The sequence below is a fragment of the Giraffa tippelskirchi genome, chromosome 1 (genome assembly GCF_054371585.1).
Source record: "Giraffa tippelskirchi isolate mGirTip1 chromosome 1, T2T-mGirTip1v1.2.pri, whole genome shotgun sequence".
Classification (NCBI taxonomy): domain Eukaryota; kingdom Metazoa; phylum Chordata; class Mammalia; order Artiodactyla; family Giraffidae; genus Giraffa; species Giraffa tippelskirchi.
Genome location: NC_137275.1, coordinates 73847392 through 73874604, shown reverse-complemented (window position 1 = coordinate 73874604; position 27213 = coordinate 73847392). Strand labels below are relative to the sequence as shown.

Below are 27213 nucleotides of genomic sequence, written 5' to 3'. Positions count from 1 at the left end.
GCAGGGCAGTGTAGCCCACTTACTCTATGCTGTAGCAGAGTCTGGGGGCGTCTGTGTGAGGGGAGAGAACATGAAGACAGGAAAGAAAAACCTCACAGTTTTTCTGTGAGAAAAAAACCTCCAGAAATGAGCTCCATGCAGGAGCTCACTGTTTCTGAATCTCTCTTTTTCAAAAAGTCAGACTTTCAGGGTTCTTTTGCCTATGGGTGTGGTAGGAAGAGATGAAAGAGCTGTGTGGATGCCACTGAAGTCATTTTCAAGATACTGATGTGGTTCTCAACATGACATCAATGAGAAAACAGCATGGAGCAGGAGGAAGAAAAGGAGAGAATGGCATCATCTCAGGTAAATGTCCTGTCCTGGGTCAGAGGCTGTGTCTGCTTTTCCTCCTGAAATGTCATGGATTGAGAACCTGTAAACCTTTCATTTTCTACTTCTGATGTTTCTGTCTAGCAAGGCTATTTTCCACTACTTTTTTCCCCCTTCCTACGATAGTCAAAGTCAGCTCTTTACTTCTCCCCTGTGTGCCAGAGTCTCTCCCCATTGTCTGCATCCAGGCTTCCCACAGAGCATGCAGCATTCTCACCATGAAGTAGTGACCTACAACTATCAAAATTATTCCTTTTGTGAAAGAGAAACATGAGAACGCATTAATATCCAAAATTCCCTATGGGATAGTTTCAGATGTTGAGATACTAGTGAAGAAGGGAAAGTGGAATGTCTACTGTACATCTGAATGCAATGTCAACGTACCACAACAGGATTAAGAAAATGCACTTTTAAATGGGATGGCATTAGTGGTCCAGATAAATCAAATTTCTGGGGAAGAAAAGTAGTTAGGAGGGATTTGCTCTGCATGTTGATAAGAAAGATTATTTAAATACAGTATTAGAGTCAGAGAACGTGGGAGGTGTATGTAGACTGAAATTTGTAAAACTGACATTTTTTTTTTCATGGTAGTTTCAGATTATGATTTTCTTATGTATTTTCACCCAGAATACCACAGCAGTGATAATGTGTCTTGGGTCATTCAGTCCTGTGATTATCATTTGTCCTATTACACTTGAGGTTCACCAGTTCAGGTGCTTTCTGCAAGATTCCTTTGCTATGAAGTTCGTATATTTTACCTTTGGTAAAGGTTTGGTGTGATTCACTGAGAAATGTGTATAAACCATCATGATACATCTGGAAACTCCAATTTTGTCCCCTAGTTTTCTTTTGCCTGTAGTTTGCTTTGGAAAATGAACACCTTCACATTTATTTAATAAAGATACTAGCTTTTCAAGTTGTTGTAATCCATCAAAACTTGTTCTTGTAAGTTTCTATTATAGTCTACACTCATGCAACAGACATACTCTTCTTTATCACTTCTTCATATTTTCAAAACAGTTTATAAGAATCATTAATGTATGCTCAGTTGTATTGTTTCTGAAATATAGCTCAACTCGAATGGTAAATATTTTCAGACATCAAAGATTCAGAACCAATAATAGTTCTAGCTTATTTTATATCATTGTATTTATAAAATGTAAAGTGTATCATCCAAAAAATAGATTATAAGATTTATCCAATTTAAAATAAATAGTATTCTTCTTTTAACATTTGGTAGAATTTACCACTGAAGCCATCTAGTTCTGATATTTTTTTTTTTTTATTTTAGTTGGGGGCTAATTACTTTACAATATTGTAATAGTTTTTGCCATACATTGACATGAATCAGCCATGGGTTTACATGTGTTCCCCTTCCTGGACCCCCCACCCACCTCCCTCCCCATCCCATCCCTCTGGGTCATCCCATTGCCCCGGCCCTGAGCCCTTGTCTCATGCATCGAACAAGGAATTGTGTTCTGTTTCACATATGATAATATACATGTTTCAATGCTATTCTCCCAGAACGTCCCACCCTCACCTTCTCCCTCAGAGTCCATAAAATTGTTCTATGCATCTGTGTCTCTTATTCTGTCTCGCATATAGGGTTATCGTTACCATCTTTCAAATTCCATATATATGCATTAGTATACTGCATTGTTGCTTTTCTTTCTGGCTTACTTCACTCTGTATAATGGGCTCCAGTTTCATCCATCTCAGTAGAACCGATTCAAATGTATTTTTTTAATGGCTGAGTAATATTCCATTGTGTATACGTACCACAGCTTCCCCATCCATTCGTCTGCTGATGGACATCTAGGTTGCTTCCATGTCCTGGCTATCGTAAACAGTGCTGCGATGAACACTGGGGTACACGCGTCTCCCTCAATTCTGGTTTCCTCGGTGTATATGCCCAGCAGTGGGATCGCTGGGTCATATGGCAGTTCTATTCCCAGTCCTTTAAGGAATCTCCACACTGTTCTCCATAGTGGCCGCACCAGTTTGCATTCCCACCAAGAGTGTAAGAGTGTTCCCTTTTCTGCACACCCTCTCCAGCATTCATTGCTTGTAGACTTTTGGATAGCAGCCATTCTGACTGGTGTGAAATGATACCTCATTGTGGTTTTGATTTGCATTTCTCTAATAATGAGTGATGTTGAGCATCTTTTCATGTGTTTGTTAGCCATCTGTATTTCTTCTTTGGAGAAATGTCTGTTTAGTTCTTTGGTCCATTTTTTGATTGGGTTGTTTATTTTTCTGGAATTCAGCTGCAGAAGTTGCTTGTATATTTTTGAGATTAATTGTTTGTTGCTTCGTTTGCTGTTATTTTCTCCCATTCTGAAGGCTGTCTTTTCACCTTGCTTAGAGTTTCCTTTGTTGTGCAAAAGCTTTTAATTTTAATTAGGTCCCATTTGTTTATTTTTGCTTTTATTTCCAATATTCTGGGAGGTGGGTCATGGAGGATCCTGCTGTGATTTATGTCGGAGAGTGTTTTGCCTATGTTTTCCTCTAGGAGTTTTATAGTTTCTGGTCTTACGTTTAGATCTTTAATCCATTTTGAGTTTATTTTTGTGTATGGTGTTAGGAAGTGTTCTAGTTTCATTCTTTTACAAGTGGTTGACCAGTTTTCCCAGCACCACTTGTTAAAGAGATTGTCTTTTCTCCATTGTATATTCTTGCCTCCTTTGTCGAAGATAAGGTGTCCATATGTGCGTGGGTTTACCTCTGGGCTTTCTATTTTGTTCCATTGATCTATATTTCTATCTTTGTGCCAGTACCTTACTGTCTTGATGACTGTGGCTTTGTAGTAGAGCCTGAAGTCAGGCAGGTTGATTCTTCCAGTTCCATTCTTCTTCCTCAAGATTGCTTTGGCTATTCGAGGTTTCTTGTATTTCCATACAAATTGTGAGATGATTTGTTCTAGTTCTGTGAAAAATACCATTGGTAGCTTGATAGGGATTGCATTGAATCTATAGATTTCTTTGGGTAGTATACTTAGTTCTGATGTTTTTTTGTTGGGAGGTTTTTGAGAACTGATTCAATCTCCTTAATACTTTGGTATGCTTAGATTGTTTTAAATATTTTCTTCATGATTCATGTTTTTACTTTTATTTTTAATTTTTTCTTTGGCTTGTTGATTATTTAGAAATTGTGTTGCTTAATTTCCACATACGTGTAAAATTTCCAAACTCTGTTCTCTTGTTCATTTCTGGTTTCTTACCATTGTGATTGAAACAATATTTAGTATATAAGTGATGTAAATAGAAAGCGAAAGACAAATAACTTATATTAGCTCTTTGTGCAGAATCTAAAATGTGACACGAATTAACCTAAAATGAACCTATCTATGAAACAGAAACAGAATCACAGACATAGAGAACTGACTGGATGTCAAGGGAGAGAAGTTGAGGGAGAGATGGAGTGGGAGGCTGGGGTTAGCAGATGTAAGATTCTATATATAAAATGGATAAACAGCAAGGTCCAACTGTAGACCACAGGGAACTATATTCAATATCCTATGATAGGAGCGTCCCTGCTGGTGTAGTGACTAAGACTCCATGCTCCCAATGCAGGGGGCCCAGGTTCGATACCTGGTATGGGAACTAGATCCTACCTGCTGCAACTGAGAGTTCATGTGGCACAGCTAAAGATTCCACATGCTGTAACCAAGAATAAGTGAATTAAAATAAACATTTTTTCAAAATCCCATGACAAACCATAATATAAAAGAATATTAAAAAAGAATGTATGTACATATATATGTGTGTAACTGAATCACTAAAAATAGTATGATATCAGTCTTCTTAAATTTGCTGAGATTTGTATAGTGACCCATCATATAATCTGTCCTGGAAAATGTCCAGTGGGCAGTTGAGAAGAATATGTATTCTGCTGCTATTGGATAGACTGTTCTGTTTTTGTCTGTTAAGCCCATTTGGTCTAATTCACGTTCAGTACTCCCTTATTGATTTTCTTTCTGGATGGTCTATTCATTGTTGAAAGTTAGTATTAAAGATTGCGAAGTGACAAATTTAAGGGACTAGACCTGATAGACAGAATGCCTGATGAACTATGGACAGAGGTTCGTGACATTGTACAGGAGACAGGGATCAAGAAAATCCCCATGGAAAAGAAATGCAAAAAAGCAAAATGGCTGTCTGAGGAGGCCTTACAGATAGCTGGGAAGAGAAGAGAAGCGAAAAGCAAAGGAGAAAAGGAAAGATATTCTCATCTGAATGCAGAGTTCCAAAGAATAGCAAGGAGAGATAAGAAAGCCTTCCTCAGCGATCAGTGCAAACAAATAGAGGAAAACAACAGATTGGGAAAGACTAGAGACCTCTTCAAGAAAATTAGAGATACCAAGGGAACATTTCACGCAAAGATAGGCTCAATAAAGGACAGAAATGGCATGGACCTAACAGAAGCAGAAGATATTAAGAAGAGGTGGCAAGAATACACAGAAGAACTGTACAAAAAAGATCTTCACGACACAGATAATCACGATGGTGTGATCACTCACCTAGAGCCAGACATCTTGGAATGTGAAGTCAAGTGGGCCTTAGAAAGCATCACTACGAACAAAGCTAGTGGAGATGATGGAATTCCAATTGAGTTATTTCAAATCCTCAAAGGTGATGCTGTGAAAGTGCTGCACTCGATATGCCAGCAAATTTGGAAAACTCAGCAGTGGCCACAGGACTGGAAGAGGTCAGTGTTCATTCCAATCCCAAAGAAAGGCAATGCCGAAGAATGCTCAAACTACCGCACAATTGCACTCATCTCACATGCTAGTAAAGTAATGCTCAAAATTCTCCAAGCCAGGCTTCAGCAATACGTGAACCGTGAACTTCCAGATGTTCAAGCTGGTTTTAGAAAAGGCAGAGGAACCAGAGATCAAATTGCCAATATCCGCTGGATCATCGAAAAAGCAAGAGAGTTCCAGAAAAACATCTATTTCTGCTTTATTGACTATGCCAAAGCCTTTGACTGTGTGGATCACAATAAACTGTGGAAAATTCTGAAAGAGATGAGAATACCAGACCATCTGACCTGTCTCTTGAGAAACCTGTATGCAGGTCAGGAAGCAACAGTCAGAACTGGACATGGAACAACAGACTGGTTCCAAATAAGAAAAGGAGTCCGTCAAGGCTGTATATTGTCACCCTGCTTATTTAACTTATATGTAGAGTACTTCATGACAAACGCTGGGCTGGAAGAAACACAAGCTGGAATGAAGATTGCCGGAAGAAATATCAATAACCTCAGATATGCGGATGACACCACCCTTATGGCAGAGAGTGAAGAAGAACTAAAGAGCCTCTTGATGAAGGTGAAGGAGGAGAGTGAAAAAGTTGGCTTAAAGCTCAACGTTCAGAAAACTAAGATCATGGCATCTGGTCCCATCACTTCATGGGAAATGGATGGGGAAACAGTGGAAACAGTGTCAGACTTTATTTTTTTGGGCTCCAGAATCACTGCTGATGGTGACTGCAGCCATGAAATTAAAAGACGCTTACTCCTTGGAAGGAAGGTTATGGCCAACCTAGACAGCATGTTTAAAAGCAGAGACATTACTTTGCCAACAAAAGTCCGTCTAGTCAAGGCTATGGTTTTTCCAGTGGTCATGTATGGATGTGAGAGTTGGATGGTGAAGAAAGCTGAGCGCCGCAGAATTGATGCTTTTGAACTGTGGTGTTGGAGAAGACTCTTGAGAGTCCCTTGGACTGCAAGGAGATCCAATCAATCCATCCTAAAAGAGATCAATCCTGGGTCTTCATTGGAAGGTCTGATGTTGAAGCTGAAGCTCCAATACTTTGGCCACCTCATGCGAAGGGTTGACTCATTGGAAAAGACCCTAATGCTGGGTAGGATTGGGGGCGGGAGGAGAAGGGGACGACAGAGGATGAGATGGTTGGATGGCATCACCGACTCGATGAACACGGGTTTGGGTAGACTCCGGGAGTTGGTGATGGACAGAGAGGCCTGGCGTGCTGCAATTCATGGGGTCGCAGAGAGTCGGACACGACTGAGCGACTGAACTGAACTGAACACTTATTTTTTTCTATTGTCTATTTTTCTATTCAAATCTGTTAGCATTTGCGTAACACTTCAAGGACTTCCACTGTTGGTACATATTTATTTATGATTGTTTCCTTGATGAATTGACAATATTATCATTATATAATGACCTTATTTTTTTTCTTGTTGCAGCTTTTGTCTTAAAATCTGTTTTGTCTGATCTAATTCTAGCTACCACTGCTTTCTTTTGGTTTCCATGTGTTTGGAATATTTTGTTCTGAAGATTCACTTTGAGCCTATTTGTGTTTTTAACACTGAAGTGAGTCTCTGAAAGGCAGCGTGTAGTTTGATCTTGTATTTTTATGTATCCAGCCACTCTATGACTTTTGACTAGAGAATTTAGTCAAAATATAATATATTTATGTTTACAGTAATTTACCAATTGATATGCCATCTTATTGTTTCCTGGATGTTTTGCTGTTTCTTGTTTCCCTATTCCTCTTTTGTTACCTTTGTGAGTTTGTGATATTTTGTAGTGGTATGTTAGGATTTCTTTCCCTTTACATTTTCTGAATATACTATAGGTTTTTGCTTTGTGGTCCCATTAGGTTTATGGAAAATGTCTTACAGATATAACAATATTTTATGTTGATAACATTTTAACTTCCATCACATGCAAAAAACTCTACTCTTTTATTCCCCTCCATGAATTTTTGTATATGGTGTTACAGTTTACCTCCTTGTGTATTGTTTATACATTGAAATTATTATAGCTGCAGTTATCTCAATAATTTCTTAATGATCTAAATAACTGATTAACACACTACCATAGGACAATTTTAAAGCACTCGTACTTGAACTATATACTTAAGTTGCAACTTTATTGTGTATTCTCATATGTTTTCATGGTACTGCTAAGTTTCCTTCCATTCTAGCTTGAGGAACTCTTAGAATTTCTCTGAAGACTGATCTAGTGATGATGAACTCCCTCACCTTTTCTTTTTGGAAAAGAGTTTTTAATCTCTTCACTTAAGAAGGACAATTATGATGGATAGGATATTCTTGGTTGGCAGACTTTGGGTTTTATTTTGTTTTTTTTGAGCAATTTGAATATATCATCCCACCCTCTCCTGGCTTGTGAGATTTCTGCTGAGAAAGCAACTTTTAATCCTATGAAGATTCTTTTGTAAGTTATAAGCTTCTCTCCTCTTGTTGCTTTTAAAATTCTTTGCTTTTGATAGTTGACAGTTTTACTGTAATGTATTTTAGAGAATTTTTTTTGAGTTAAGTTTGTCTGGTGCCCTATGAGCTTCATGCACTTGGATATCCAAATCCCTCCTCTGACTTGGAAAATTCAAAGCCACTATTTATTTAAATAAGTCTTCTGTCTCTATCCTTTCCTTCTAAGACTACATAATTCATAAAATGTTTCTTTTGATGGTATTTTTAGATCACATAGTATTTCTTCACTTTGTCTTTATTCTCCTCTGAGTGGATTATTTTCAGTTTACTGTCTTCTAACTTGGAAAAAAGAACTAAAGAGCCTGATGGTGAAAGTCAAAGTGGAGAGTGAAAAAAATGGCTTAAAACTCAACATTCAGAAAGCTAAGATCATGGCATCTTGTCCCATCACTTTACGGGAAATAGATGGGGAAACAGTGGAAACAGTGACAGACTTTATTTTGGGGGGCTCCAAAATCACTGCAGATGGTGACTGCAGCCATGAAATTAACAGACTTTTGCTCCTTGGAAGAAAAGTTATGACCAACCTAGACAGCATATTAAAAAGCAGAGACATTACTTTGCCAACAAAGGTTCATCTAGTCAAGGCTATGGTTTTTCTGGTAGTCATGTATGGATGTGAGAGTTGGACTATAAAGAAAGCTGAGCACCGAAGAATTAATGCTTTTGAACTGCGGTGCTGGAGAAGACTCTTGAGAGTCCCTTGGACAGCTAGGAGATCCAACCAGTCCATCCTAGAGGAAATCAGTCCTGAATATTCATTGGAAGGACTGATGTTGAAGCTGAAACTGCAATACCTGGCCACCTGATGCGAAGAATTGACTCATTGGAAAAGACCCTGATGCTGAGAAAGATTGAGGGCAGGAGGAGAAGGGGACGACAGAGGATGAGATGGTTGAATGGCATCACTGACTCAATGGACGTGAGTTTGAGTAAACTCTGGGAGTTGGTGATGGACAGGGAGGCCTGGCGTGCTGCAGTCCATGGGGTCACAAAGAGTCAGACACAACTGAGCAACTTAACTGAACTTGGAAAATTTGTTCTCCTTGAACTGTTTTGATATTGATGATGGTTATTGTTTTTTTTTCCTTGTAATTTTTTAAAGTATAATATTATTTGAATTTAAGATGTATAGCATGGTGATTTGACACACGTACATATTATACTATGCCATTGTAGCAGTAGTTATCACCTCTATTATACCATGTAATCATTATTTCTTTACTGTGGTTAGAAAAATTAAGATATAATCAAACTTGATAAGAGACTATAACACAAAATCATTGTTTATATTAAGTATACTGTATATCAGACCTTAGGAATTATTTACTGTAAATTAAGTTTGTACCCTTAAACGATATCTCTCCTATTTCCCACACCTCGGCCCCTGGAAGTGAAAGTGTTAGTTGCTCAGTCCTGTCTGACTCTGAAACCCCATGGACTGTAGCCCTCCTGGCTCCTCTGTCCACGGAATTCTCCAGGCAAGAATACTGAAGTGGGTTGCAATTCCCTTCTCCAGGGGGATCTTCCCAACCCACGGATGGAACCTGGGTCTCCTGCACTGCAGGTGGACACTTTTCTGTCTGAGCCATCAGAGGAGCCCCTGGTAACCAACATTTTACTCTTTGTTTTTATGAGTTGATCTTTTTTTTGTTTTACATATAAATGATAATCACATATCATGCTCTTTTTGACTTCAGTTCACTCACTCAGTCATGTCCAACTCTTTGCAACCCTACCAGGCCTCCCTGTCCTTCACCAACTCCCAGAGTTTACTCAAACTCATGTTCATTGAGTCAATGATACCATCCAACAGTCTCATCCTCTGTTGTCCCCTTCTCCTCCTGCCTTCAATCTTTCCCAGCATCAGGGTCTTTTCAAATGAGTCAGCTCTTTGCATCAGGTGGCCAAAGTATTGGAGTTTCAGCTTCAACATCAGTCCTTCCAATGAATATTCAGGACTGATTTCCTCTAGGATGGACTGGTTGGATCTCCTAGCTGTCCAAGGGACTCTCAAGTATCTTCTCCAATGCCTCAGGTCAAAAGCATCAATTCTTCAGCACTCAGCTTTCCTTATAGTCCAACTCTCACATCCTTACATGACCACTGGAAAAACCATAGCCTTGACTAGACGGACCTTTGTTGGCAAAGTAATGTCTCTGCTTTTTAATATGCTGTCTAGGTTGGTCATAACTTTTCTTCCAAGGAGCAAGTGTCTTTTAATTTCACGGCTGCAGTCACCATCTTCTGTGATTTTGGAGCCCAGAAAAATAAAGTCTGTCACTGTTTCCCCATCTATTTTCCATAAAGTAATGGGACCAGATGCCATGATCTTAGTTTTCTGAATGTTGAGTTTTAAGCTAACTTTTTCACTCTCCTCTTTCACTTTCATCAAGAGGCTCTTTGGTTCTTCGCTTTCTGCCATAAGGGTGGTGTCATCTGCATATCTGAGATCATTGATATTTCTCCCTGCAATCTTAATTCCAGCTTGTGCTTCACCCAGCCCAGCATTTCTCATGATGTACTCTGCATATAAGTTAAATAAGCAGGGTGACAATATACAGCCTTGACATACTCAGGAAATGATTTGGAACCAGTCTGTTTTCCATGTCCAGTTCTAACTGTTGCTTCCTGACCTGCATACACATTTCTCACGAGGCAGGTCAGGTGGTCTGGTATTCCCATGTCTTGAAGAATTTTCCACAGTTTGTTGTGATCCACACAGTCAAAGGCTTTGACAGAGTTAGTAAAGCAAAGGTAGATGTTTTTCTGGAATTTTCGTGCTTTTTCAATGATCCAGCAGATGTTGGCAATTTGATCTCTGGTTCCTCTGCCTTTTCTAAATCCAGCTTGAACATTTGGAAGTTCATGGTTCATGTACTGTTGAACCCTGGCTTGGAGAACTTTGAGCATTGCTTTGCTAGCATGTGAGATGAGTGCAATTTTGCAGTGGTTTGAGCATTCTTTGGCATTGCCTTTCTTTGGGATTGGAACGAAAACTGACTTTTCCAGTCCTGTGGCCACCGGTGAGTTTTCCAAATTTGCTGGCATATTGAGTGTAGCACTTTCACAGCAGCATCTTTCAGGATTTGAAATAGCTCGACTGGAATTTCATCACCTCCATTAGTTTTGTTCATAGTGATGCTTCCTAAGGCCCACTTGACTTCACATTCCAGGATGTCTGGCTCTAGGTGAGTGATCACACCATTGTGATTATCTGGGTCGTGAAGATCTTTTTTGCATAGTTCTTTTGTGTATTCTTGCCACCCCTTCTTAATATCTTCTGCTTCTGTTAGGTCTATACTGTTTCTGTCCTTTATTAAGCCCATCTTTGCATGAAATGTTCCCTTGGTATCTCTAATTTTCTTGAAGAGATCTCTAGTCTTTCCCATTCTATTGTTTTCCTCTATTTCTTTGCACTGATCGCTGAGGAAGGCTTTCTTATCTCTCCTTGCTATTCTTTGGAACTCTGCATTCAAATGGGAATATCTTTCCTTTTCTCCTTTGCCTTTCACTTCTCTTCTTTTCACAGCTGTTTTAAGGCTTCCTCAGATAGCTATTTTGCCTTTTTGCATTTCTTTTTCTTAGGGATGGGCTTGATCCCTTCCTCCTGTAAAATGTCACAAACCGCTGTCCATAATTCTTCAGGCACTCTGTCTATCAGATGTAAACCCTTGAATCTATTTGTCATTTCCACTGTATAGTCGTAATGGATTTGATATAGGTCATACCTGAATGGTCTAGTGGTTTTCCCTACTTTCTTCAATTTAAGTCTGAATTTGACAATTATCTCAGCATAATTTAGCCAAGGTATATGAACATTGAAATGGTAGAATTTCCTTCTTTCTAATGGCTGAATAATACTCATTGTGTGTGTGTATTCAATATATATGGATAAATGTGTAGGTACAGATAATCACATATTTCTTATCTATTCACTTGTTGATAAGAACCTAGGTGGATTCCTTAACTTGGCTGTTGTGAAGAACTTAGGTCGCTTCCATAGCTTGGCTATTGTGAATAATGCTGCAGTAAATATAGGGGTGCATATATCTTTTCAAGTTAGTGCTTTTATTTTCTTTGGATAAATATCTATAAGTGGAATTGCTGAATCATAATAGATCTACTTTTACCTTTTTTTGAGAAACCTTCATATTATTTTCCATAGTGGCTACAAAAATTATATCCCCACTAACAGTTCACTTGTTCCCTTTTGTCCACGTCGTCATCAATGCTTATCTCTTGGTTTTTTGACGACAGCTATTCTAACAATTGAAGATAATATCATCAATGTATTATTATTGTGGTTTTGATTTGTTTTGTACTGATGTTTAGTCATGTTGAACACATTTTCATATGTGTATTGGCCATCTGTAGATTGTTTTTGGGGAAAAATCTATTTCCTTTACCCATCTGTGCATTGGATTGTTTGGTTTCTCATGGCATTTTTTGAGGTTTTTCAAATGTATTTTGATTGTATGCCCCTGAATGAATATATGGTTTGCATTTTTTTTTTTCCCATTTAGTAGGTTGACTTTTCATTTTATTGTTTATTTTGTCATATAGAAGCTTTTAACTTTGGTTTACTCTAGGTTGTTGATTTTTTTCTTTTGTATTTTTTTATGCTTTTAGTGTTATATCCAAAAGAATAATCATCAAAACCAATGTGAAGAAGTTTATTACATTTTCTTTTAAAACTTTTATGGTGTCAAGTCTTAGATTCAATCTTTCACATTCTTGGTTAATTTTATTCCTAAGTGTTATATGCTTTTCGGTGCTATTGTAAACTGGACCTTTTTAACCTTTCCTGATAGTTTCTGTTGTTAGTATGTCAAAACACAAGTGATTTTTATATGTTGATTTTATATCCCTTTGCTTACTCTATTTAATAATTAGGTTGAACAGGTTTTTGGAGGTGGCATATATAGGGTTTTGTAGATACAGAAACATGTCATCTGCAGAGAAAATTTAGCTCTATCTTTATGATTTGGATTTATTTTATTGCTTACTTGCTCAGATTAGGAATTCCAGTACTGTATTACATAGAAGGCGCAAGATTCAGTAACCTTATCTTGAGCCAAAGCTCAGAAGAAATGCTTTCATGATTCATAATTCAATATACTGTTAGCTTTGGGTTTATCATGTGACTTTTAATGTGTTGAGTTATATTCCTTCTATAACTAATTTATTTTAAAAAATTTCTTTTATTTAGTTAGTTATTTTTGGCTGTGCTGGGTCTTCATTGCTGTGTGGGCTTCTCTCTAGTTGCAAAAAGTGGGGTCTACTCTCGTTGTGGTATGCAGGCTTGTTCTGGAGCACAGGCCATAGGGCACAAGGGCTTCGGTAGCTGTGGCTCCCAGGCTCTGGAGCACAGGTTCAATAGCTGTAGTGCACAGGCTTAGTTGCTCCGCAGCATGTAGGATCTTCCCTGACCAGGAATTAAACCCGTGTCTCCTGCATTAGCAGGGGGATTCTTTACCACTGAGCCATAAGGGAAGCCCCTATAACTAATTTCTTGACAGTCTTCATCATAAAAGGAATTTGGATTTTGTCAAATAATTTTTCTGTATCTATTAGTATGATCATTTTCCCCTTCATCCTCTTAATATGATGTATCACATTTATTGATTCACATACGTTGAGCCAACCTTGGATCCAGACATAATTCCCACTGAATCATGGTGAATGATCCCTTCAATGTGCTGTTGAATTTGGTTTGTCGGTATTTTGAGTATATGTCATCTATATCTTTCAGGGATATTGATCTGTGTTTTGCTCATAGTGCCCTTGTCTGGTTTTAATGTTGGGGTAATTAATGCCTCATAAGATGGTTTGAAAGTGTTCCTGTTTCTGAAAGTATTTGAAAAGTCTTGGCTTTAATTTCTCTTTAAATATTTGATATAATTCACCAATAAAACCATCTGATCCTGGGATTTCATTTATTGAAACATTTCTCAGTACTGTTTCATTCTTTTTACTCATTACTGGTCTGTTCAAGTGTTCTATTTCTTAACTATTTTGTCTTGGTAGATTGCATGTTTCTAGGAGTTGGTCCATTTTTTTTCTAGGTAATCCAAGTTGCTTTCATATGATAATAGTGCATATGTGCTTATGATAATAGTCTGATTTCCCTTTGCATTTCTGTGGCATCATTGTAATGCTATATATATGTATATATATATACTTTTTCTTAGTTATTCTAGCTAACAGTTTGTCAATTTTGTTCGTCTTTTCCAAAGAAAACTCAATAATATTTCTTCTATTTTTGTAGTTATTTGTACCATTATTTATATATCCATTATTTTTTAGATTCTTTTCCATATGCATCATTACAGAGTTTTAAGTAGAGTTTCCTGTGCTATAGAGTAGGTTCTTCTATTACTTTTACAACTGTTCTAATCCTTATTGGTTCATTCTGACAACACTGGGGTTAGTTTGTTCTTTTTCTAGTTTATTTCGTTGTAAAATTAGATTCTTTACCTGAGTTTTTTCCAGAGAAAAAAGATTTTATTACTTACATCACAACAAGCATGAGCATAATATTGCATTGGTTCTCCCATCCCAGTTCTTCCTGGCATGACAGAGGGAACCAGTTGGGTGCTATGCATATACTCAGTTGTGTTACTCTGAAGAATACTGAGTTTGGGGACTCTTCTGCTTTTAAAATGAGCAGTTAGTAAGCTTCCTGTTTGTCTGAGGGAAAGACATTACCTCATTCCTCGAGGCTGTTCATTACAAACACACTCCCAAGAAATGGCTCAGGTGAAATGCTGTTAGGGAATGCATTCTTTTTCTTTTTTATAATTGAAGAATAGTTGACATACAATATCATGTTAGTTTCAGATTTACCACAGAATAATTCAGCTTTTAAGTATATTACAAAATGATTACCATGTGAGTCTAGTAACCATCTGTCCCTATCCACAGTTATTGCAATATCATAAACCATATTCTGTATATTAAATTCTTGCCAAATTTTATTTTATAAATAGAATCTTGTGCTTCCTATTCCCCTTCAACTATCTTGTCCAACACCTACTCAACTCTTCTCCCTCAACCACCAATTTGTTCACTGTGTCTGTAAGACTGGATTTGTTGCTGTTTGTTTCGTTTTTGGATTACACATATAAGTGAGATCATGCATTTCTTTTTCTATATGACTGACTTCACTTAGCATCATACTCTCTAAGTCCATCCATGTTATCAAAAATGGCAAGACTTCATCTTTTTATGCCTGAGTAATATATATAACTATATATGTATAAACATATCTGTACATATTTATGTGTCTATGTGTATATATAGATCTATCTGTATGTATATGTATCTATTAATATATGTGCATGTATGTGTGTTACATGTATTTTCATATGTGTGTGTGTATATATGTGTATATATATATATAGTCACTTTTTATGTATTTATCTATCATTGAACATTTAGGTTGCTATCATATATTGGCTATTGTAAGTTATGTTGCAATGAACACACAGTGCATATTATCTCTTTAAATTAGATTTTTGCTTTATTTTGTTTTCTTTGGATAAATAACTAAAAGTGGAATTGCTAACTCACATGACAGTTTTATTTTTGTGTTTTTTCTCAATAGCGGCTGCACTGGTTTATATCTTTAGCAACAGGGTATGTGAGTTTTCTCTTCTCCACATTCTCAGCAATATATCTTAAATGCTGTCATTTTCATTGTAGCCATCTGACAACTGTAGGGTGGTATATTTTTGTGTGGTTTTTGTTGGCATTCCCTGATGATTAGTGATGTTGGGCATGTTTCCACATGCCTTTTAGCTACCTGTATTTTCTTTCTTTTTTTTTTTTGGCAAAATATGTATTCAGCTCCTCTCCCCAATTATTATTATTTGTTTTTCAATTATAGTTTATCTACTACATTATGTTTGTTTTGCCTAGAGCATAGCAATTATTTTTTACAGATTTAACGTGATTAAAAATTATTAAAAGATAACAGCTATAATTCCATGTCCTATACAATATATTGTATAGGACAATACAATGTATTGTATTGTATGGAATATCTGTTGATATTTTATACATAGTAGCTTGTACTTCTTAATCCTATACCCTTAATCTGGCCCTCACTCCTTAACTGTCCTCATTAGTAACCATTAGTTTGTTTATATCTCTGTGAGTCTGTTTCTGTTTTACATACACATTTGGAATTTTAGATTCCACATATAAATAATACCACGAAAAGTGTTTTTGTCTGTCTTCATTAAGCATAATATTCTGGAGGTCCATCCACATTGCTGCAAATAATGGCAGAACTTTACTTTTTATGGCTGTGTAATATTCCACTGTACATATACACAATATTGTCTTTATCCATTTGTTCATGAACATTTGGTTTGCTTTCATATCTTAACCATTGTCAATAGTGCTGCTCTGAACTTTGGGGCTTATGTATCTTTTTGAATTAGTGTTTTTATTTTTTTCCTAGATATGTACCCAGGAGAGTTATTGATGGATCATATGGTAGTTCTATTTTTAGCTTTCTAAGAAACCTCCATACTATTTTCCATAGTGTCTGCAACAATTCTCAATCCTACCAACAGTGTACAAGGGATCACTTTTCTCCACATCCTCTCTTAGATTTGTATTTGTAGAAAAATTGATGATAGCTAATTTGACAGGAGAGATATTGATATTTCATTGAATTGAACTTCTCTAATGATTAATGTTCCAAAGAATAGCAAGGAGAGATAAGACAGCCTGCCTCAGTGATCAATGCAAAGAAATAGAGGAAAACAACAGAATGGGAAAGACTAGAGATCTCTTCAAGAAAATTAGAGATACCAAGGGAACATTTTATGCAAAGCTGGGCTCGATAAAGGACAGAAATGGTATGGACCTAACAGAAGCAGAAGATATTAAGGAGAGGTGGCAAGAATACACAGAAGAAATGGACAAAAAAGATCTTCACGACCCAGATAATCACAATGGTGTGATCACTCACCTAGAGCCAGACATCCTGGAATGTGAAGTCAAGTGGGCCTTAGGAAGCATCACTACGAACAAAGCTAGTGGAGGTGATGGAATTCCAGTTAAGCTATTTCAAATCTTGAAAGATGATGCTGTGAAAATGCTACATTCAATATGCCAGCAAATTTGGAAAACTCAGCAGTGGCTACAGGACTGGAAAAGGTCCATTTTCATTCCAATCCCAAAGAAAGGCAATGCCAAAGAATGCTCAAACTACTGCACAACTGCACTCATCGCATACCCTAGTAAAGTAATGCTCAAAATTCTCCAAGCCAGACTTCAGCAATATGTGAACCATGAACTTCCAGATGTTCAAGCCAGATTTAGAAAAGGCAGAGGAACCAGAGATCAAGTTGCCAACATCCGATGGATCATCAAAAAAAGCAAGAGAATTCCAGAAAAACATCTATTTCTGCTTTAGTGACTATGCCAAAGCCTTTGGCTGTGTGGATCACAATAAACTGTGGAAAATTCTGAAAGAGATGGGACTACCAGACCACCTGACCTGCCTCTTGAGAAACCTGTATGCAGGTCAGGAAGCAACAGTTAGAACTGGACATGGAACAACAGACTGGTTCCAAATAGGAAAAGGAGTACATCAAGGCTGTATATTGTCACCCTGCTTATTTAACTTATATGTAGAGTACTTCATGACAAACGCTGGGCTGGGTGAAGCACAAGCTGGAATCAAGATTGCTGGGAGAAATATCAATAACTTCAGATATGCAGATGACACCACCCTTATGGCAGAAAGTGAAGAGGAACTAAAAAGCCTCCTGATAAAAGTGAGAGAGGAGAGTGAAAAAGTTGGCTTAAAGCTCAACATTCAGAAAACTAAGATCATGGCATCTGGTCCCATCACTTCAGGGAAATGGATGGGGAAACAGTGGAAACAGTGTCAGACTTTATTTTTCTGGGCTCCAAAATCACTGCTGATAGTGATTGCAGCCATGAAATTAAAAGACGCTTACTCCTTGAAAGGAAAGTTATGACCAACCTAGATAGCATATTTAAAAGCAGAGACATTCTTTTGTCAACAAAGGTCCACCTAGTCAAGGCTAGGAGAAGGCAATGGCACCCCACTCCAGTACTCTTGCCTAGAAAATCCCATGGATGGAGGAGCCTGGTAGGCTACAGTCCATGGGGTCGCTACGAGTCGGACACGACTGAACAACTTCACTTTCACTTTTCCCTTTCATGCACTGGAGAAGGAAATGGCAACCCACTCCAGTATTCTTGCCTGGAGAATCCTAGGGACGGCGGAGCCTGGTGAGCTGCTGTCCATGGGGTCGCACAGAGTCGGACACGACTGAAGCGACTTAGCAGCAGCAGCAGCAGTCAAGGCTATGGTTTTTCCAGTAGTCATGTATGGATGTGAGAGTTGGACTCTGAAGAAAGCTGAACATCGAAGAATTAATGCTTTTGAACTGTGGTATTGGAGAAGACTCTTGAGAGTCCCTTGGACTGCAAGGAGATCCAACCAGTCCATCCTAAAGGAGATCAGTCATGGGTGTTCATTGGAAGGACTGATGCTGAAGCTGAAACTCCAATACTTTGGCCCCCTCATGCAAAGTTTTGACTCATTGGAAAAGCCCCTGATGCTGGGAAGGATTGGGGACAGGAGGAGAAGGGGATGACAGATGGCTGAATGGCATCACCGACTCGATGGACATGAGTTTGGGTAAACTCTGGGAGTTGGTGATGGACAGGGAGGCCTGGCATGCTGTGATTCATGGGGTTGAAAAGAGTCGAACAGGACTGAGCGACTGAACTGAACTTAATGATTAGTGATGTTGAGCATATTTTCATATGTCTTTAGCCATCTGTATGTCTTCTTTGGAAAGATGTCTATTCATTTCTTATGACTATTATCAATTGTGTTGTTTTCTTTGTGTGTGTGTGTGATACTGAGTCATAGGAGCTAGTTTTTCATTTTGGATATTAACCCTTTGTCATATCATTTGCAAATATTTTCTTCCAGTTTGCCCTTTGAATTTTTATAGTGTTGATTGTTTACATTGCTGTGCAAAACTTAAGTTTATTTAGATCCCATTTGCTCTTGTTTGCTTATTTTTTGCCTTAGAGGCAGGATACAAAAATATACATATATATTACTACAATTTCTGTCCGAGTGTTCTACCTGTGTTATTTTCTGTGAATTTTATGGTTTTGTGTATTATATTTAGGTCCTTAATCCATTTTGAATTTATATTTGTGTGTGGTATGAGGAAATGTTTTAATTTCATTGTTTACATGTAGTTCTTCAGTTTTCTCAGTACCATTTATTAAAGAGACTGCCTTTTCTCCATGTGTATTCTTGCCTCCTTCTTACTGACTAACTGTAAGTGTGTGGATTCCTTTCTGGGCTCATTCTATTCTATTCCATTGATCTATGTGTCTGTTTTTGTGATTATTATAGCTTTGTAGTCAGGAAGTATGCTATCTCCACCTTTGGTCTTTTTTTTCTCAGGATTGCTTTGGCAATACAGGTATTTTGTGGTTCTACATTTATTTTAGGATTATTTATTCTAGTTCTGTGAAAATTGTCATGAGTATTTCGATAGGGATTGCTTTAAATCTGTAGGTTGCTTTGAGTAATAGGGCTATTTTAAAAATATTAATTCTTCCCCATCCAAGAGCATGGGATATCTTTTCATTTATTTGTGTCACCTTCAGTGTCCTTGGGATTCCCTTATAGCTCAGTGAGTAAAGAATCTGCCTGCAGTGCAGGAGACCTGGGTTCAATCCCTGGGTTGGGAAGATCCCCTGGAGAAGGAAATGGCAACCCACTCCAGTATCCTTGCCTGGAAAATCTCATGGACAGAGGAGCCTGTTGGGCTGCAGTCCATGGGGTCACGAAGAGTCAAGCATGACTGAGAGACTAATACTTAGTGTCCTTCATCAATGTCATATACTTTTCAATACAAAAATCTTTCATCTCCATGGTTAAATTTATTTCTAGATATTTTATTATTTTTGGTACAACCTTAAATGTTTTTTCTTAATTTCTAAAGTTGTTTGTTATTAATGCATAGAAAAATAACAGATTTCAATATATTATGTATACTTCAAATTTACTGAATTTATTTATGGTAATAATTTGCTGAAATCTTTGGGGTTTTCTCTACATATTATCACGTTATCTGCAAATAGTGACAGTTTTTCTTCCTTTACAAATTATATTCCATTTTTTAACTTTTATTTTTATTTTTTTGCTGTGGCTAGGACTATTAATACTGTGTTGAGTAAATACAGTGAGAGTAGGCATCCTTGTCTTGCTCCTGTTGTTAGAGAAAATGCTTTCAGCTTTTCATCATTAAGCATGATGTTAGCTCTCATTCTGTCATATATGCTCTGTATTTATTTATTTATTACATTTATTTTATTTTATTTTATTTTTTTGCAGGATCCTAGTTTCCAGACCAGGGATCTATCCTGAGCCCCATGCAGTGGAATCATGAATTCTCCACCACTGGACCACCAGGGAAGTTCATGTCCTTTATTATATAAAGGTATGTTGCCTCTGTATCAACTTTGTTGAGAGTTCTTATAATAAATCAAATTTTGTTAAATTTTCCCAAATGCTTTTACTAGAGGCATGAAGATAAACATGTGATTTTATCCTTTGTTGAGCTAATCTGGTGTGTCACTTAATAGATTTGCATATATGGAATCATTCCTGCATTGCCGAGATGAATCCCACTTGATCATGGTGTATGGTTGTTTTAATGTTTTGTTGAATTTAGTTTACTAATATTTTGTTGAGGATTTTTGCTTCTATGTTCATAAAACTACTTGCCTGTAATTTACCTTTTTTGGTAGCATGATGTTAAACCCTGTCTTAATCCCTGGGTCGGAAAGATCCCCTGGAGAAGGAAATGGCAACCCAGTCCAGTATTCATGCCTGGAAAATCCCGTGGACCAAGGAGCCTGGTGGGCTACAGTCCATGGGGATGCAAAGAGTCAGACATGACTGAGCGACTTCACTGACTGACTGACTAATCTGGTTTTCATATATGGGGGATGCTGGCCTCAGAAAATAAGGAAGCACTCCTTCAATTTTTTGAGCTAGTTTGAAAAAAATAGGTGTTAATTTTGCTTTAAATGCTTGGTAAAATTGATCAGGAAAACTGCCTGGCCCTGGACTTCTGGGTATTGGGAGTTTTTTTTAATTACTGATTCAGTTTTATTTGTAGTAATTGATCTGTTTAAATTTTTTATTTATTCCTAATTCCTTCTTGGAAGATTTATGTTTCAAGTAATTTATCCACTTCTAGGTTGTCCAACTTATTGGTGTATAATTGTAGTAATTTCATGATACTTTATTTCTGTAGTATCTGTTATAACTTCATCTTTTCCATTTCTGATTTATGTGCACCCTCTCTTTTTAAAAGATATGACTTTTGTCTTTTATTCTTATAGAAGCTTACTAAGGGTTTGATCTACTCCCCTTACTCTATATATACTTTTTCAAGTGAGATTTTTACTTTTTTGTATTTTCTTGTTCCTAATTAGTGACAATTCTTTTAAGGTTAGGTAAATTCCTTCAACATTTCTTATACTGTTGCTTTGTTATCAGTGATGAACTCATTTAGCTTTTACTAGCCTGGGAAACTCTTGATCTCTCCTTCAGTTCTGAATCACAATCTTGCTGGTAGAATATTCTTGTTGTGGGCATTTTCCTTTCAGCACGTTGAATACATCCTGTCATTCCTTCCTGGTCTGCAAAGTCTGCTAAAGAGTCAGCTGACAATCTTCTGGGAATACCCTGCCCATAACTAATTGCTTTTATTTCACTGCTTCTACGATCTCTCTTTATCTTTAAGTTTCGACATGTTAACTATAACGTGTCTTGGTGTGGACCTGTTTGTCTTCATCTTTTGTTTGGTACTCTGTGTTTCCTGGACCTGGATGTCTGTTTCCTTCCCCAGGTTAGGAAAATTATCAGTTATTATATCCTCTAATAAGTCCTCTGCTCATTTTTCTCCTTTCCTCTTTCTGTGCCCCCTATAATGCTCATGTTAATATTTTCTATGTTGCCTCAGAGGTCTCTTTATCTATTGTCTTAATTCACTTTTTTCTTTCTTGGGTTATTTTCACTACTGTGTTTTCCAGATGAGTGATCTCTACTTTTGTATCGTATAATCTAATACTGTTTCCCTCTGGTGTGTGTGTATGTATGTGTGTGTTTGTCAGCTACTGTATTTTTCAGGTGTTTGGTTCTTAGTTATATTTTTTTTTACTCTTTGTTGAAGTTCTCACTATGTCCATCTATTCTTCTCCTGATTTGGGTGAGCATTTATAATCATTACCTTGCACACTTTTCTAAAGGTAGAATGCTTATTTCTGTTTCATCTAGTTCTTTTTCTGATGTCATATCTTTTTACTTCATTTGAAACATCCTCATCTTTTTCCCTATGTTTCCTATTTCTCTGTGCATTTCTATTCACTAGGTTCAGTTCGTTACATTTCCTGGTCTTGGAGACATGGCCTTATATAGCAGGTTGCCTGTAGGGCCCAGCACACCTCCCCTCTGGCCAGCAGAGCCAGATGCTCCAGGGGTGTCTCCTCTGTGGGCTGCACGCACCTTTCTGTTATGACCGGGCCAACTACTGTAGGCTAGTTAGAAGGCTGTGTTGGATGCTGGCCTAAACTGATGTGAAGGCCCTGCATTATGTGATTGTGATGGGTGTGCTGGAAGGCAACGCAATCCTCCATTATGGGTGGCTGTGAGGAGCTCCAGGTGCACAGGTGGACAGGGTAGACCCCCAGCGTGTCTGGTTGTGGGGCCTTGTGGTGCAGGAGTGCTGTAGGCATAGCAGTTGATGTTGCAGGCCCTTGACACTGATCAACTACAGGGAAGACTCTAAAATGTTGCCTGCCAGTGTCCTTCCCTAACCAGAGTCTCGGCTGCCTCTTGCCTTTCTAAGAAGCTCTCTGAGATGCACAAGTAAGTTTGACCCAGGTGTAGTTCAAACTATTGGGTCTGCACAGGGACTGAGAACAAGAGAGATTTTGTGTGTGTCCTATTTTGAGCCTAAGATGGCGGAGTAGAAGGACTTGCGCTCATCTCCTACGAGAACTCCAAAATGACAACTCACTGCTAAACAACCATCCACAGGAGAATGTTGGATCCCACCAAAAAAAGACACCCCACATCCAAGGGCAAAGGAGAAGCCCCAGCAAGACAGTAGGAGGGGCAAAATCATGTTTAGAATCAAACCCTATACCCGCCAGAGACACTCAGGGGGCTCCAACAAAACCTTGTGCGCACCAGGACCCAGTGACCCTACAGAGACTGAGCCAGAACTGTGTTTGAGTGTCTCCTGTGGAGGTACAGATCAGCAGTGGCCTGCCACGGGGGCAGGGGCTCTGGCTGCAGCAGACCTGGTCACACAGCCTGTGGCATAAGCCCTCTTGGAAGAGGTCACCATTAACCCCGCCATAGAGCCACCGAGCAGATGACCCACAAACTGCAGAACAATTATACCAAAGAAATTCTCGCACTGTTAAGAAATTTCTGGGATCCACAACAGATTTCCCAACCTGGGGATCTGGCAAAGGGACTGAGAACCCCCAGGGAATTTGACTTTGGAAGCCAGTGGGATTTGATTACAGAACTTACACAGGACTGGGGAAACGGATTCTTGGAGGGCACAAAAAAAAACCTTGTGCATCAGGACCCAGAATAAAGGAGCAGTGACCCCAACAAGAGATGGCCTAGACTTGCCTGTGAGTGTCCAGGATTCTCTGGCAGAGGCGCGGGTCGGTGGTGGCCTGCTTCAGGGTCGGAGGCACTGAGTGCCGCAGTGTGTGCATGGGACCTTTTGAAGGAGGTCGCCATTATCTCCATTACCTCCACCATAGTTTGGTCTCTGGTCAAGCAACAGGGAGGGAACACAGCCCTGCCCATCAACAGAAAATTGGATTAAAGATTTACTGAGCATGTCCCCACCCATCAGAACAAGAACCTGTTATCCCCACAGCCAGTCTCTCCCAGCAGGAAGCTTCCATAAGCCTCTTATCCTTATCCCTCAGAGGGGAGACAGAGTGAAAACCACAATCACAGAAAACTAAACAAACTGATCACGTGGACCACAGCCTTGTCTCACCCAAGGAAACTATGAGCCATGCCATGTAGGGCCACCCAAGAAGGATGGGTCATTGTGGAGAGTTCTGACAAAACATGGTCCACTGGAGAAGGGAATGGCAAACCACTTCAGTATTCTTGCCTTGAGAACCCCATGAACAGTATGAAAAGATAAAAAGATATGACACTGAAAGAACTCCCCAGGTTGATAGGTGCCCAGTATGCTACTGAAGAAGAGTAGAGAAATAACTCCAGAAAGAATGAAGAGACGGAGTCAAAGCAAAAGCAACACCCAGTTGTGGATATGACAAGTGATGGAAGTAAAGTCTGATGCTGTAAAGAACAGTATTGCATAGGAACCTGGAATATTAGATCCATAAATCAAGGTAAATTAGAAGTGGTCAAACAGGAGATGGCAAGAGTGAATGCAGACATTTTAGGAATCAGTGAATTAAAATGGACTGGAATGGCAAATTTAATTCAGATGACGAATATATATACTACTGTGGGCAAAAATCCCTTAGAAAGATGGAGTAGCCGTCATAGTCAAAAAAAATGACCATAATGCAGTACTTGTGTGTAATCTCAAAAATAACAGAATGATCTCTGTTTTTTTCAAGACAAGCCATTTAATATTACAGTAATCCAAGTCTATGCCCCAACCAGTAATGCTGAAGAAGCTGAAAAGTTCTATGAAGACCAAAAGACCTTCTAGAACACCCCCAAAAAATGTCCTTTTCATCATAGGGGACTGGAATGCAAAAGTAGAAAGTCAAGACATACCTGGAGTAACAGGCAAGTTTGGCCTTGGAGTACAGAATGAAGCAGGGCAAAGGCTAACAGAGTTTTGCCAAGAGAACATACTGGGCATAGCAAACACCCTCTTCCAACAACACAAGAGAAGGCGCTACATGTGGACATCCCCAGATGGTCAATATCGAAATCAGATTGATTATATTCTTTGCAGCCAAAGATGGAAAAGCTCTATACAGTCAGCAAAAACAAGACCAGGAGCAGACTGTGGCTCAGATCATGAACTCCTCATTGCAAAATTCAGACTTAAATTGAAGAAAGTAGGGAAAACCACTAGACCATTCAGGTATGACCTAAATCAAATCCCTTATGATTATACAGTGGAAGTGACAAATAGATTCAAGGGGTTAGATCTGATAGACAGAATGCCTGAAGAACTATGGACAGAGATTTGTGACATTGTAGAGGAGGCAGTGATTAAGACCATCCCCAAGAAAAATGCTTAAAGGGAAAATGGTTGTCTGAGGAGGCCTTACAAACAGCTATGAAAAGAAGAGAAGCAAAAGGCAAAGGAGAAAAGGAAAGATACACCCATTTGAATGCAAAGTTCCAAAGAACAGCAAGGAGAGATAAGAAAGCCTTCCTCAGTGATTAATGCAAAGAAATAGAGGAAAACAAGAAATGGGAAAGGCTACAGATCTCTTCAAGAAGATTAGAGATACCAAGGGAACATTTCATGCAAAGATGGGCACAATAAAGGACAGAAATGGTATAGACCTAACAGAAGCAGAAGTTATTAAGAAGAGGTGGCAAGAATACACAGAAGAACTATACAAAAAAGATCTTCATGACCCAGATAACTATGATGGTGTGATCACTCACCTAGAGCCAGACATCCTGGAATGTGAAGTCAAGTGGGCCTTAGGAAGCATCACTACGAACAAAGCTAGTGGAGGTGATGGAATTCCAGTTGAGCTATTTCAAATCCTGAAAGATGATGCTGTGAAAGTACTTCACTCAATATGCCAGCCAATTTGGAAAACTCAGCAGTGGCCACCAGACTGGAAAAGGTCAGTTTTCATTCCAATCCCAAAGAAAGGCAATGCCAAAGAATCCTCAAACTACCACACAGTTGCACTCATTTCACACGCTAGAAAAGTAATGCTAAAATTCTCCAAGCCAGGGTTCAACAGTATGTGAACCATGAATTTCCAGATGTTCAAGCTGGATTTAGAAAAGGCAGAGGAACCAGAGATCAAATTGCCAACATCTGTTGGATCATTGAAAAAGCAAGAAAGTTCCAGAAAAACATCTACTTGTGCTTTATTGACTATGCCAAAGCCTATGACTGTGTGGATCACAACAAACTGTGGAAAATTCTTCAAGACATGGGAATACCAGACCACCTGACCTGCCTACTGAGAAATCTGTTTGTAGGACAAGAAGCAACAGTTAGAACCACGCATGGAACAACAGACTGGTCCCAAATTGGGAAAGGAATATGTCAAGGCTGTATACTGTCACCCTGCTTATTTAACTTATATGCAGAGTACATCATGCAAAATGCTGGGCTGGATGAAGCACAAGCTGGAATCAAGATTGCTGGGTGATATATCAATAACCTCAGGTACGCAAATGACACTAGTCTTATGGCAGAAAACAAAGAAGAACTAAAAAGCCTCTTGATGAAAGTGAAAGAGGAGAGTGAAAAAGTTGGCTTAAAACTCAACATTCAAAAATCATGACATTTGGTCCCATCACTTCAGGGCAAATAGATGGGGAAAAATGGAAACAGTTACAGACAGTATTTTCTTTGGCTCCAAAATCACTGCAGATGGTGACTGCAGCCATCAAATTAAAAGACGCTTGCTCCTTGGAAAAAAGAAACTATGACCAATCTAGACATCACATTAAAAAGCAGAGACATTACTTTGCTGACAAAGTTCCATCTAATCAAAGCTATGGTTTTCTCAGTAGTCATGTATGGATGTGAGAGTTGGACCATAAAGAGGGCTGAGTGGCAAAGAATTGATGCTTTTGAATTGCAGTTTTAGAGAAGATGCTTGAGAGTCCCTTGGACTGCAAGGAGATCAAACCAGTCAATCCTAAAGCAAATCAACCCTGAATATTCACTGGAGGGACTGCTGCTGAAGCTGAAGCTCTAATACTTTGGCCACCTAATGCGAAGAGTTGACTTATTGGAAAAGACCCAGATGCTTGGAAAAATTGAGGGCAGAAGGAGAAGTGGGCAACAGAGGATGAGATGGTTGAATGGCATCACCAACTCAGTGGACATGAGTTTGAGCAAGCTCCGGGCGTTGGTGATGGACAGGGAATCCTGGGGTCCTGGATGATGTGACTGAGGTGAGGGACATGGAAGTCCATGGAGTCGCAAAGGGTTGGACTCAACTGAGTGACTGAACTGTACTGAATGAGAGCAAAGTCTGTTTCCTGTAACCTCCAGCTCTCTTGAAAGAAAGCCCTGTGAGTTTTCAAAGCCACACCTCCTGTGTTCATTTCTCCCCAGTGCAGGAACCCTGGACTGAACAGCCTGACGGAGGGCTCAGGCTTTGCCCTCCTTGTGGAGGACCTATGCAGTTGTGATACCTTCCAGTTGTGAGTGACTGTGCTGGAGTTGTGAGTTTTAACTAAACTTTCCAATCCTCCTCCTACCTGTGGTTTCTCCTTCATATTTTTAGTTGTGGGAAATTTTCTCTGCTAGTCTTCAG

At 38.7% G+C, this 27213-nt stretch overlaps 1 long non-coding RNA gene across 1 annotated transcript in view; it reads left to right on the top strand.

The window, feature by feature from the left end:
- The window catches only part of LOC145546576 (uncharacterized), a 266864-nt gene extending 243745 nt beyond the window's left edge, over positions 1 to 23119 (top strand). The window contains exon 5 of the long non-coding RNA XR_014083043.1: positions 20048 to 23119. This is a non-coding gene — a long non-coding RNA (uncharacterized LOC145546576). The remainder of the gene's footprint in view (positions 1 to 20047) is intronic.
- Positions 23120 to 27213: the final 4094 nt, after the last annotated feature.